The sequence below is a fragment of the Castor canadensis genome, chromosome 11 (assembly GCF_047511655.1).
Source record: "Castor canadensis chromosome 11, mCasCan1.hap1v2, whole genome shotgun sequence".
In the NCBI taxonomy this organism is placed as follows: domain Eukaryota; kingdom Metazoa; phylum Chordata; class Mammalia; order Rodentia; family Castoridae; genus Castor; species Castor canadensis.
The window spans coordinates 18,394,377-18,407,255 of NC_133396.1; the positions used below are offsets into that span (position 1 = coordinate 18,394,377).

General features: G+C 43.1%; 1 protein-coding gene and 1 long non-coding RNA gene across 4 annotated transcripts in view; one reads left to right on the plus strand and one right to left on the minus strand.

The window, feature by feature from the left end:
• LOC109676010 (leucine-rich repeat-containing protein 37A2-like) overlaps positions 1 to 4,740 on the minus strand; it is a 49,759-nt gene extending 45,019 nt beyond the window's left edge. The window contains exon 1 of one of the 2 annotated variants that reach the window (XR_012438518.1): positions 4,297 to 4,740. The gene's annotated coding sequence lies outside the window, so the exon portion shown is untranslated. The remainder of the gene's footprint in view (positions 1 to 4,296) is intronic. The other variant, XM_074045622.1, reaches the window with a different exon arrangement.
• Positions 1 to 12,879, plus strand: part of LOC109676013 (uncharacterized) — a 355,135-nt gene that overhangs the window by 199,272 nt on the left and 142,984 nt on the right. The window lies entirely within an intron of this gene.

Below are 12,879 nucleotides of genomic sequence, written 5' to 3' on the forward strand. Positions count from 1 at the left end.
AGCCAGTGAATCAGAAGCATAGCAGCAGGAAGCTGACAGCTGAAATGGGATAGGGCAGTTTTGGGGACTGAGCAAGCCATTAACCTGACGCTACCTCCGAGAGTAGATAGTGTCAGAATTGAGCTGGATCAGAGGATGACCAGCTGGTCTCTGCTGCAGGACTACTTGGCAGGATGGGGAAACCCACACACATTTGGTGCTGAGAGGTACACCAGAGAGGAGGAAAACACTTTGCTTTTTCCTGTTTCTAATTGTTGGTGTTCCCTGGAGAATTGATTGGTTGTTAGTTTGGAGAAATCCCCACACAACTTGCTGATAGAAGTGATGGAGAGAGAGAGTAGGAAAAAGACTTTTTCCTCATCTCTGACAGCAGAAGGGGAAAATTATTAACCCAGACCCAGAGCACATCTACCTGGTTACCAAAATAAGTAAGGAGTGCTTGGCAAATTCACAAAGCAAGGATCCCAGAAAGCAGACCTCACGCGGCTCAGAGAGGAATCCCTGCGGACACACAGAGCAAAAAGTCTCCTGCTTCCTCCACTTTCCTAGAGCAGGGGGTTCTTAGACTTTGGACTCAGGCCAAAAGAGTGTTGGTCATTTTCCTTGAAGTGACAAGCTAAATTCATGTTTAAAAAAATGTCTGACTAATGCCCGAGTCTGCAGACCTGTGATCTGTCGTTCCTGATTAGAGTGTGGATTGGTGAGAAAGCAGAAGGCTTCCTTCACAGGTGCTTCCCAGTTTGTTTAAAAAAAAAAAAAAAACAGTATGAAAAAAAATGCAAGAGTCAAGGTTTTTATAAAGTCATTTTTTACTGCTTTGTAGAGGTCATCGTTAATGGAACTGGTCTTTTTCCTTATTATTGCAAGTGGCTGTCATGGAGGCTAAGCCATTGCCTCAGATTCCACCAAGACAACAGCAGTTGTGCACACTAAGGCTCTTGCGTTAGCTGCGAAAATGTCAACACAGTGAAAACAGAAAAGACACGTTGTGAAAATAAGTTTGACCTCAAAGACCCTCTGAAAGGGTCCTCATGGGTACAGACCATACTTTGAGAACCACTGTCTCAGAGAATAGGAAAACCAACTTCAGAATTGGTTTTCACTGTTTTATAGTGCAATAAGTATATAGATCATTTAAAAACAATTAAATGTGTCTACACTTTAATTTTTAAGGATTTAAGAGTTCTCAAATAATAAACAACAATTAAACACAGAAAATACTAACTATGCAAGGTTTGGCTCAGCAAAAGGTAGAAGCATCTCTAAGCCAAAGCAAGATCAAACCCTTGTTCTAAAGCACCCATCTGAGGAAGTCACTGACTATGAAACTCAAGTACTTAACAACGTCAATGGATTGGAATGAAATTTATACGGCAGCTCTCAGAAACCAGTAATAACCATTTACCAGTTTTAAAAGCTAAAGGTGCAGTTTTTTTAATATTGGAATATTTATCTGCCAATTTTAGTAACTGGTAAACTATTCCTCAAATGAGGAAAAGTAATAATTTAGTACAGTTTTCAGTGACAAGGAACATAGACTAGCCATGCCTGGGTTTCCATTTGTGAGTGGGTTTCCAACTCATAAGTTGTTGAGTTATATTGGGAAACTCTTTTGCAATGCTTATGGTATGCATGATTATACAAATATTCTTCTTACAACAAAAAGGCACTCCCAAATAATGATGGGGATGTAAGTGATTTCTAATAATAAAAATACCTTTTGATGTACCCTATATAATTAAAGAGAAAGGCTAGGGGTGTAGTTCAGTGACGAAGTGCTTGCCTAGCATGCATGAGGCTCCAGCACCATAAAAAAACAGAGACACCCAAGGCAGAAATCCATTAATACACTTGTTATAAACTTTTGTGAAAGGGAGATGCTGACCAGTCCAAACATTCCTCCAGCCTAACATTGCACCTGGCACTTAGGAAGGCACCACATAGCACTCTGGGGAAGAGAGGGGAGGAGAAGAGAGTAGAGAAGGGAAAGGAGGAGAAGTGAAGAGAAAGGGAGAAAGGAAGGGAGGGTAGGGAGGGAGGGAGGGAGGGGATGGTAGACAGTACAGCAGGATCTGTCAACAGAGTCTGATTTCTTGAGGACTTTTGATTTCATCTGTTTGAAATAGACTAGAGAATACACATCTATCTAAATACAAACCTACTCTTAAATATTGATTTTTTTAAGATGCCAATTTTCCCAACACATGAGAAAGTGAGAGAACACATTCTATTGGATATACTAACGCAAGCAAGAAGCAGCCACTTTCTGAAGTGCCCCTCTTCCTAGAATAATAAAATAATCTTTATCAATTAAAATTCATCAATGGAACAGACACTGTACACAGAATTCCAAGACAAAGAGGATATTCCCTGTGTTATATGCAACACAGATGGTACAAGGTTCGTATGGTAACCCTTAAAGTCTTCTGCAAGCATCCAAGATTTTCAACAAACTTGAAGAGGAAGGGAAGATAGCCCCTTAAGCTCCTGGCATATTCCATTTTTCATGAGTGGACTTCATCAGGCTTTTTAAACTCTTTCTAGCCATCACTTTTAAGCAGTCGGGAATTTGCCAAAAAAAAATTAAGACTTCAGATACCAGAGAAAGTGATACACTTCAACACATCAAACCAACTAACAAGCAGCAGAATTCACAGGTTTACAACTTGACCTTTTCCCTTTCTCTGTCCTAATCACGGGTGCGGTAAAATAAAATGAATCCTTGCACTAAAATGGATACAATAAAACTATGACCAATTTTATTAAAGCTATATCAACTTAAAAATGGTAATTTTTTAAATCTGTTACCTAACGGAGGATGGCTCTGGACCTTCCCACTTGGATGATCACAAGCCAACACATGCTTAGAACTTTACTCCCAAACTGGATTTTTCATCATTGATGCAGGTGACACAGAATGCATGTATTCCCTCACTTTTGCAAACTAGATTTCAAAGCTCAAGTTATAGTATTAAAATGTGTGACAATCTTCAGACTAAAATAATGCCCTAAAATGCAGTAGTCTGAATACATTATGCCATTACACAGGTGCTAATTAACTAACAATGAAATGAAATACAGTCAACACAATCTCACAGCTAGAAGGTCTTTTTAAACACTGAATAATCGATTGAAATTCTTCCCCTTCCAAATATTTTTCTTTTTGCATAATTTCAGTTTATCTGCAAATAGCATATCATCGACCTACAGTTGCCTTTGACAGCCTATTTGATTACAGAACATTTTTCAGTAAATTTTTCTTATGCTGTATATCATCCATCTATCCAAAAGAGATACAGAAAGTGAAACAGTGTTGTGAATTAATGTCAATACCAATTTTTATAATATGTAATTGAGTGTAACCTTCTTAGAGGCATGGGTAGTTCTAACAACAAATTACATAAATGCTCAAATCTTCATCCAAACCATTTCAAAAAGATGAACTTCAGTTTTTAAAGACAATGATTTTGAGCTGCTCCTCCACTACCTGTGTCTAAAAAAGCACAGGTAAAAAATGCACATTTCCATTGAAGACACACTTTAAATTGTGCTCGCAGTGTTTGGGAATGAACACCATGTGTTCATTGTAAAATTGTAAAATTCTGTTAATGCACCATGAACTACAATCTGCTAATTTTACTAACATGCTCATTTAACCATAAGTAAAAAGAAACCTACTTCCCCTACCAAGGAAAGGAAAACATTCCTCAGAGTAGCAGAATCACACAAACTTCAAATGTGAATATGCAAACTATATTAAATCTCAGTCTAGCACAATTCCTGGCTTAATAGATAGATAGATAACTAAAGACCTCAATTCATAAATTTAATTCATACTTTAATAAGAAGCCTAATGGACAAGTACAAAATTATTTGCACTGAATCTATGCAATGGTATAAAAACAGGTGCAGGCGGGTGTGCTTGGGGAGGTGGGAGACCCTGGTCCCGGGGGAGGGGATCCATGTCACTGACGTGCGGAGCCAGCCTGCCCCGGGGGATGTGTGACGGGGCAGCGACTTCCCTGGCAGTCCTGCCCGCATGTGTGCCAGTGGCCGGGGCAGCCGGGTTCGCGCGTGTCATTCCGGGCAAGAGTTCGGACTCCCGCCTGCTCTCCAAGTTCTCCGAGTGAGTCAGCCCTGGCGTGGAAGCGCCTGGACTTGAGGGGGCCTGAACACCGGCGCTCCCCAGGGCGCCGGGACCTCAGATTAGGGAAGGTCTGGGATCCCCATGTCCGGCGCCGCGAGAGGGGACGGCGCGCGGTGTCTGTCCGTGCGCCCAGCCCCGCGCGCACTTACCAGATGAAGTCGGTGCAGTGGCTGCAGAAGGTGGGCTGCTTGAAGAAGCGGGCGATGAATCTGTGGTCCTTCACCTCGTGCACGTTCTTCTGTCGCAGCGCCCCTTTGCGGGCGAAGCGGCTGGCCACGTCCTGAGGCGCCGTGGAGTCGTTGGCCGGGAAAACGTCAGCCATGGTCCCCCCAACCACCTCTTGCCTCCGCCGCGGAGCAGCAGCCCGGGAGGCCGGGGTGGGCGGGGGCGGGGGCGGGCGGGAGAAGGGCAGCGGGGCTGCTGGCGACCCCGGGCGATGGGCGCGGACCGGTGGCCGAGGTCGCTGCGAGGAGGCGCGCAACGACGAGGAGAGTCGGGCTGGTGCGAAGCGGAGGGGAGCCGGAGTCGGAGCAGCTCACTCGCTCGCTGGCCCCACGCTCACCGGCAGCCGGGCGCCGGGCGCTCGTGCTTTCTACTCTGGGCGGCAGAGGCGGCCCGTAGCGGCGCCGCCCACCGCGCATGCCCCGAGCGCTAGGGCGCGCGAGCCGGAGTGGCGGCGCGGGCGGGGGCGCGCGAGCCGGAGTGGCGGCGCGCGCGGGGCAGGGCGCGCGCGGAGCGAGCTGCCCCGGAGCTGCGCTGAGCCGGCGGGACGCGGGCACTGGGGGAATCGACGCCTCCGCGCGGGCGGAGCGGTCGGGGGAACCGGAGGAGAAGGAGACAGCGGCAGCCACGGCCCTCGGAAGGCCAGCCAGAGTTTGCGAGCGGAGGAGGAGACCGGGAGGGGCGGGTCCGTTCTCCTCCGCTGCCTTTTTCTTTTCCTCCCTTTTCCTCCCCTTCCTCCTCCCGGCTCTCCTCCCTCTTTATTCTCCTCCTCTTCTTCCGCTCGTCTCGCCCGGCCTCCTCTTCTCCCCACCTTCCTCCTCCCACTCCCGCTCTCTCCTGCTCGACTTTCACCTCCTGGCTCCTTTCTCCTTTCTGGGATCGAAGTTCCGCGCCACCCATGCCTGCCCCAAAGGAACCCGAGTCCCAGAAAGGGACCCTGGGTCCTACCCTCCGGGCCGTCCCCCCACCTCTGCGCTCGTACCGCTGGTGGCTCCCTCCCCAACTTCCTTAATACGCTGATATTTCCAGGGCACGATGCCCACGTTTTATCAGCCTGTACCGGTTTGCGGTTTTACCTGGCTAAAAGTCCCTCTAATCGTGTATGCCAAAATGCTTAATCCCCAGACCTTCGTACTGTGTGTAGACTGCAGGAGAAAACTGTTTTTAATAATTGAACCTTGACCCTCTTACAAACCCAGGATCTTTGACCTACAGTCCACCTGGGTGTTGTATAGACAGCAAGTTTGCACGCCAGACATTATCACCACGTAGGATACTTAAAGGATTTGTCCTAGTTATGTATCTCATTATTCATTGGCTATCGGAGTTACAATGTTGATTAGCAGGCTTTCTTGATTTTACAAGTCCAGAGCCTTAATTTAGAAATCATTTTGCATCCTAAGCTGATTACTGCAACACTGGCAGGTGCAAAGTGCATCCAGAACATTTGTAAATTACTAAGTAAAACTGCTTGTGAAAGAGTAGCTGGCATGGATATGCAAAGGACGCAAGTGGGAATGGACCAACTAATCACTGGATGAATATTTATTAGGTCTGAACCACATAAGGGAAACAACTATCTCCCAGCATTTCATTATTGTTTTATTTATTGCTAGATTCACCCAAGTTCACAACACAACTTCTTGAACTAAAGACAACCAAGAAAGAGAACACTGTTTTAATCTCTCAAAGAAGTTTTCAAAAGAAGAAAACTTTTCTAAGATATATACAGCAGCCAGTTTTTTCGAGACTGCCTAACTGTGATTCTTGATGATAAGAATGTCTATTATATTTTAACCAGTGTGAGCTATGGATTGACCGTCTGAGGAGTATGCACTTGCCTGACCCATTTACAATCTCTTGAGCCAATGGTGTTAGTGTCTCAAGAGATTGCACCTGCTTGATGATATTCTATCTGGTCAGAAATTTCGGCACTCATGGTGGCCTTTCCAGGACACTGAAGCAAAAAAGGAAGAGGCAGGAGAGGAATGAAAAGCAAGGCATGATGGGGAAATAGTTCAATTTCTCCACAAAAACAGTATAAACCATCTGGAGTGATGGTTTTTTATATAATTGTAACTCAAATGGAGTACAGTTAAATGAAAACACAATTTTCCCCCAGAACCATGTTTGTCTAAAACGGAGGTCCTCACACATTTTTGGGCGACAAGCATCTTCCTGTTTCCCTGAGCCATCAGGAGAGTCGGAGAGTGGGGTTGCAGATGAATCCCTGAGCAAAGCGATAGGGAAGGCAAGTGAGAACCAGATGGACCCAGCAGCAGCCTGCCCTCTCCTGTGTACAATGGAGCAGAGTGACTGCCCTTAGCTGAAAGATCAGATGCAGGCAAGGGTCTCTTTCCTTTCAGGTTGTAGCTCTGCTCTCTTGTGTCAGTTGCTGCTCCTTACAGGATGGGAGGATATGACTAAGTGGAAGTTGGTTGATTGACAGTTGGACTGGGTGTGAATACATCAATTGCCTACATCTTGGCTCATTTGGCACAGAGGGAGTGGTGTGCCTGGGGTAGGGAATCATCAATTTCCAAGCAGTATAGTCACGCTTCTAGCAAGAACTGATGCAAATGGTGGGCTGCCATTCACCCATGCAGCCCACCTGAGAAGTCCCTATGGTCTAGCTAAGACAAGAGATTAAGGAAGGGAGAATCCCTGGGGAGGGGGTAGCCCAGCAGTCATGAGCATCAGTAATTATTTTCAAGTCTGCTGTTTGATGGAGAATGTGCAGGAAATGAACACCTACTTTGACAGAATCCCTTCTCCCCTGCCTTTGAGGAATAAGCTCAAGGCTCTTTGGAGCGGGGACCCGAAACCTGGGGCTGGAGTCAAAGTCATGGCATTACACTGATGATTTAGAACCAGAATGGTTTACTTAAAACCAACAGCCTTGAAGATACAACTTAAAACTTGTTCTATGCAACTAACTAGTCTTTTTCAAATAGACCAGGCCATTTTCAAATTAAGTAGTAGGAATTGTCTAAGTATAGAAAAAGCTTGATTCTCAGATTTATAGCAGCTAAGATTATTTTAAAACATGTTTTATTCTATGTATTATATTCAAAGTTTGGGGGATGTAAGGCAATTGATGGAATGCATAATTAATCAGGTTAATTATTATAATAATAATAAGATTCAGTGACTGGTAGGTCTGGAAGTAAATAAAGACAAGAGTCTAGCTAAGAAGCAGTACATAAGAGACGGGAGCCATTGTTGCATAAGCTTAGGGAGCAATAGATCGTAGGGTAGATGAGTCAGAAGCCCCAGTCAGAAATGAGTTCCAAGACCTCCAAGTACACCATGCAGGCTGTTCATGGCACAAGAGCATGCAGTTGAGAGATTGAGAAGAAGATAAAACCTAGGTCATATACTCTTCAAAAAGCCATGCGCCCTTGTCTTCCCAGAAGGGGCACCGTTTTCCAATTCGTGCAAAGGTACCTAGGAAGCCCTGGTCAACATCATAGTGATTCCAATTGATGACAGAGCTTCTGAGGGCCACCTCCCCAGGGTTTAAGGTCTGAGGTCTTGCCTTCTAAACTAGCCACTGTTCCAGGGGCCCTCTCCGTCTCTATCTCACAGCATCACTAGCCATTCAATGACTCAAGTTGAAAACCTAGGCATTATGCCCGTTCTCCCTTTACTTCTTCATCCAACCCATGAGGAAGTCCTATTGACTCTACCTCCTGAGCAGAGCTCAAATCTGCCCATAGCCCCCGCTCTATCCTCCATCATCCTTTTTCTGGAGCACTGCAGAACTATCTAATCCTCTGTCTGTTTTTGCCCTTTTAGTTTGGACTACACAAGTAACCATCTTTTTAAATGTACCTGTTTACATCTACTTTATGTCTTGAATAAATGGAAAGACACATTTTATATAAGAAGAGACATAGAAATGTCAATTTTCTTTAAGCCATAATGTAACTTGGCCCAATAAAAAATGGATTTTTTAAAGAAGTTGCTGTGGTATGAGTGTAGGTTGTCCTCCAAGGGTTCAGGCACTGGAAGCCTGGTCCCTAGTGGCAATGTTGAGAGGTAGTGGGACTTTTAAGAGGTGGGGCTTAGTCATGGGGGCACTACCTTTTGGAGGGACCAATGTAGTTCTTTCAGTATTGCATTAGTTCTTATGAGAGCAAGTTGTTAAAACCAAAGTCACCAAAGTTCCCTCTGCACATGGTTGTTTCCTTTTGTGCTTTGCTACCACATTGTGACACAGACTCACCAGAAGATAAATAAGCTGGGACCATCAACCTTGGACTTTCAACCTCCAAATAAACCCCTTTTCTTTATAAAGAATTTGGCCTTAGGTATTTTGTTACAACTACATAAAATAGGCAAAGAGTATGGAAAAAAACATGTAGGAATAAATATCCTAGTAGATATTAAGAAGAAAAAGAATAACAAACCCAGTAGAAAGTAAAAGTAAGCTGGGTATACACACCTATAATTCTGGCACTCAGGATGATAAGACAAGAGGATTTTGAATTTGAGGCCAGCAGAAAGGGAGAGAGAAAGAGAGGGAGGGGGGAGGGAGGGGAGAGAGAGACAGAGAGGGAGGGAGGGCGATGAAGAAAGAGTTGTGGAGGTTATGGAAAAGTGTAGGATAAACTGAAACGTTACCTGGAACTTAGAGAGTAATTGTTAAATAGACAAAAAACATCCTAGGCAAAGGCATAGCTGCAGCAGTAACCAGGCTTTAGTAGAACAGCCTGCCTGCAAAGAATTGGGTTAGGAAGCAATGAAAGATATTATAAAAGACCTTGAATATGAACTGTAGGGGTTTGAAAGTTACAGTGAGATGTGGAGAGTCACTAAATGTTTCCGAGGAAGAGCGGCAAATGATTAAAGCAGGCGGATTTGTTGTTTGGTTTGATTTTGATTTTGGAGACAAAGTCTTGCTATATATATATAGCTATATATATATATATATATATATATATATATATATATATATAGTCGAGGCTGTCCTGGAACTTGTTAAGTAGCTCAGGCTGGCCTTGAGCTCACTCTCCTCCTACCTCAGCCTCCCAAGCACTGTAAACAAACCATGATTCAAGAGAATTATTTTACAATTTTACAATCCCTACATAGGGTGATCTAGAGGGGAAAGGTTAATTCAAAGAGACTACCTAGAAATTGCTAGCAAAGTGGAGAGGTTAAGTACGAAGGGAGTAAGTCAGAGTTTGTGATGAGAATAGGCAGAAAATTCTGGGATTCCCTACATAGAAAGTGCACAGAGGATTTAGTGACTGATGAAAGAGTTGGGGCTCGGACTAAAGAGTTGAGAAAAATCAAACATGACTCCATAGTTTCTGTCCTGTTAGGATATGGATACCATGTGGAAACACAGCATTCCAGAAGGAGAGCCAGTTGGAGGGAATTGAGTTCAGTTTTAGGTCCTTTTGTTGGTAAGAAATTAGAAAGCTTGTGGTTGAGTGGAAATGTCCACTAGGCAGATGAGCTGGCTTCTTCTCTCCACCTCCAGAGAAAGTGTATGTAAACTGAATAGGAGAGTGTTGCTGAGGGGTAAGGACAGAATTAAAGGTAAATGTTCAGAGGTATCCAGAGTGAAACTGAACATAAGGTATTGAATAGCTTCTTTTTGGCAGAGGCTGGGGTTTGAACTCAGGGCTTCATGTGTGCAAAGCAGGCGCTCTACTGCTTGAGCCACATCTCCAGTCCATTTTACTCTTTTTATTTTGGTGATGGGGTCTCATGAACTATTTGCCTGGGTTGGCTTTGAAACCATGATCCTCCTGATCTCAGCTTCCCAAGTAGCTAGCATTAAAAGCATGAGCCACTGGAGCCTGGTTTAACAGCTTCTTTTAATCATGTGTTACCCGAGGATACATTCCCACTTTTAAAAAAAGTCTCAGAAGCTGGTGTGGTGGCTCACATGTTTAATCCCGCCACTCCAGAGGCTGAAACAGGAGAGTCTGAACTTCGAGGCCAGTCTTGACTACATAGCAAGACTGTCTCCAAAATACAAATGGTCAGGGATGTAGCTGCGTGGTAGAGCACTTGCCTAGCATTTTCAGATTGCCTGTGTTCAATCCCCAGCACCTCCAAGGGTCAAAGAAGTATATAGGAAAAATATGAAAGTATGCAGCCCCTCTCATACCACTCTTCCATGCCTACCGCCCATAAGATAACCCCTGTTATACACCCCTGTGTGTCCTTCCTTCTTCTTTCTCTCCTTTGCAGTTTCTCCCTAATGAGGTAATACTTCCATTCTTTCTCAGATTTGTGCTTTCCCTTATTCAGCAGAGCGCTTTCCACATCATCACATGAATTTCCCTCATTTCTACTTGTCCTCACCCTTCAGGGTTGCACTTCCTTCTTTCTATGTGCTCAACCTTCCTAAGATCATTTAGGCAAAGCTTTGGTGTTACCTGGCAGAGTTTCTTTATTCTTATTTGCTAATAATGATAAAAACTATTGCCCATTGTCCTGTGGAATTATGTATCCTTTTCTCACTGATTGGTAGGAGTCAGTTTAAACACACATCATTTTGAGAAAAACACTTAAATCCAAAGTAATTGACTTGCATTATATATGTAAGAGATTGGACAGTTGGGAGTTAAGCTTCTGATGAGAGGCCTCATCATTCATGCCACTCTTCCCACTTTATTTCTTTATTAATTGCAATCTGAAAAACTGGGAGTTCTGGACGTTAGAAAGCTGGTATGTTTTCCTGTATTTGAATATCCCCTCCCCCAGGTTGCAATGATTCTTTCACTTATTCTGCTCATTATTTTCCTACTTATTCAAGGTTATAAACTGTCTCTTCACAGAAATTTCCATGGAAACGCTATTGATTACATTGATAAAAATACATGGAAAGCCTATCGTTGGACTGAGAAACTGTGAGTATTTTCTTTCCAAATATGAATACAAAAACTGCATTGTAAGAGCCTCCTTGGTTCAGAATTTTGAGGTCAGTATCTCTGAGAAAATGTATTTCCCCTCCACATCCTACATTGACCTCTATTGATGGAAATTATGTGGTTATTTTAAACATCAAATTTTATAGGGACTGGGGGTTATAGCTCAGTGGTAGAGCACTTGTCTTTCATGTTAGCCAAAATGAAAATAAAATACAAACTTTCATGGTTCCTCTTTGAAATAAGAAACAATTTAAATTGATTTTCCATTGTACAAGTAATACAAATGAAATAGCAGGTACAGTGAAAACCCTCCTTCCCATAATCCCCCACTATTGAGGTAATGACTACTCTGAATTTGCTACCTATCCTTCCATATCTTTTCCCATGCATATATACATATTTACACACAGATTATTTTGTGTGATTTTCACATCTCTCTTTACATAAATGCTAACATCCTGCAACTTGATTGTTTCTCTTCACTATGTCATGTTTCTTTCCTTCCCTGTACATAGAAGTTTCCCTATTAATTTAAACTCCTGCACAATATTCCATAGTATGGAATGTCTTCTGCCTGCCAGTCAGCTTTGAGACAGACTGCTGATGACTTGCAGGTAAGTTAGAAAAGGGGCATGCAGCATGACCCAGGCTAACTAACGTTTCTGTACTATCATTGCCCTGGAAGGATCAGCCTTTCCCAGGTGTACTGCGGAATGGAAAATAAAGGTCTCATCTCCATCTCTTCTCCATCCCTGAGTAACCCCTGCAGCACTTCCCTATTTAATCCTAAAGCCCCCACCAAGATTGTCTTTCATTAAATTTAATTTTTCTTTTTCTTTCATTATTGCTTCTCTCAGTCCCTGATTTACAATTTTGTTTCATAATTCAAGCACTGATATTTTAAAACTAAATATTTGGATTTAGGTACAGTTTTTTTTTGGGGGGGGGAAGGTGGACAACTCTAAGTTAATTATAAAGGAATGTGAAATGCTTTGTGACTTGAACATACAATGTAAAGCAAGAGACTATAACAGTGCTCTGAGAAAAATTTTTGCAGTCCATTCTGGTGGAACAATATTTGCAGGCAGATATCCATGTCAGATTCTCTGCTTACAGAGTAAATTCTCTAAAGTCACTTACAAGAACAAAATAGCCTCTGTATGTGCTTTGAATGCTATTGGTTCTCAGTAAAAATTAGATCATGATAATCTTAAATGCAAACAATTGCAATGATATTTAATAAAATCTGGTTTGTTAAGCCAAAATTAAATGCTAACAGTGGTGCTAGCTGCCAGTTTCTAGAAACGTAATATTTTAAATGAGCTCATAACAAGCCACTTTTTAGTTGTCTTTAAAGAGAAAAAAAACCCAGTTTTCACTTTTTTTTTTTTTTTTTTTGTGGTACTGGGGCTTGAACTCAGGATCTTCACTTTGAGTCACTCCACCAGCCATTTTTTGTGTTAGGTATTTTAGAGATAATGTCTCACAAACTATTTGCCAGGCTGGCTTGGAACCACGATCCAACTGATCTCTTTCTCCTGAGTAGCTAGGATTATAGGCGTGAGCCACCAGTGCCCAGCTTGCTTGCTTTTTAGGAATCAAATTAAGCCAATTCTT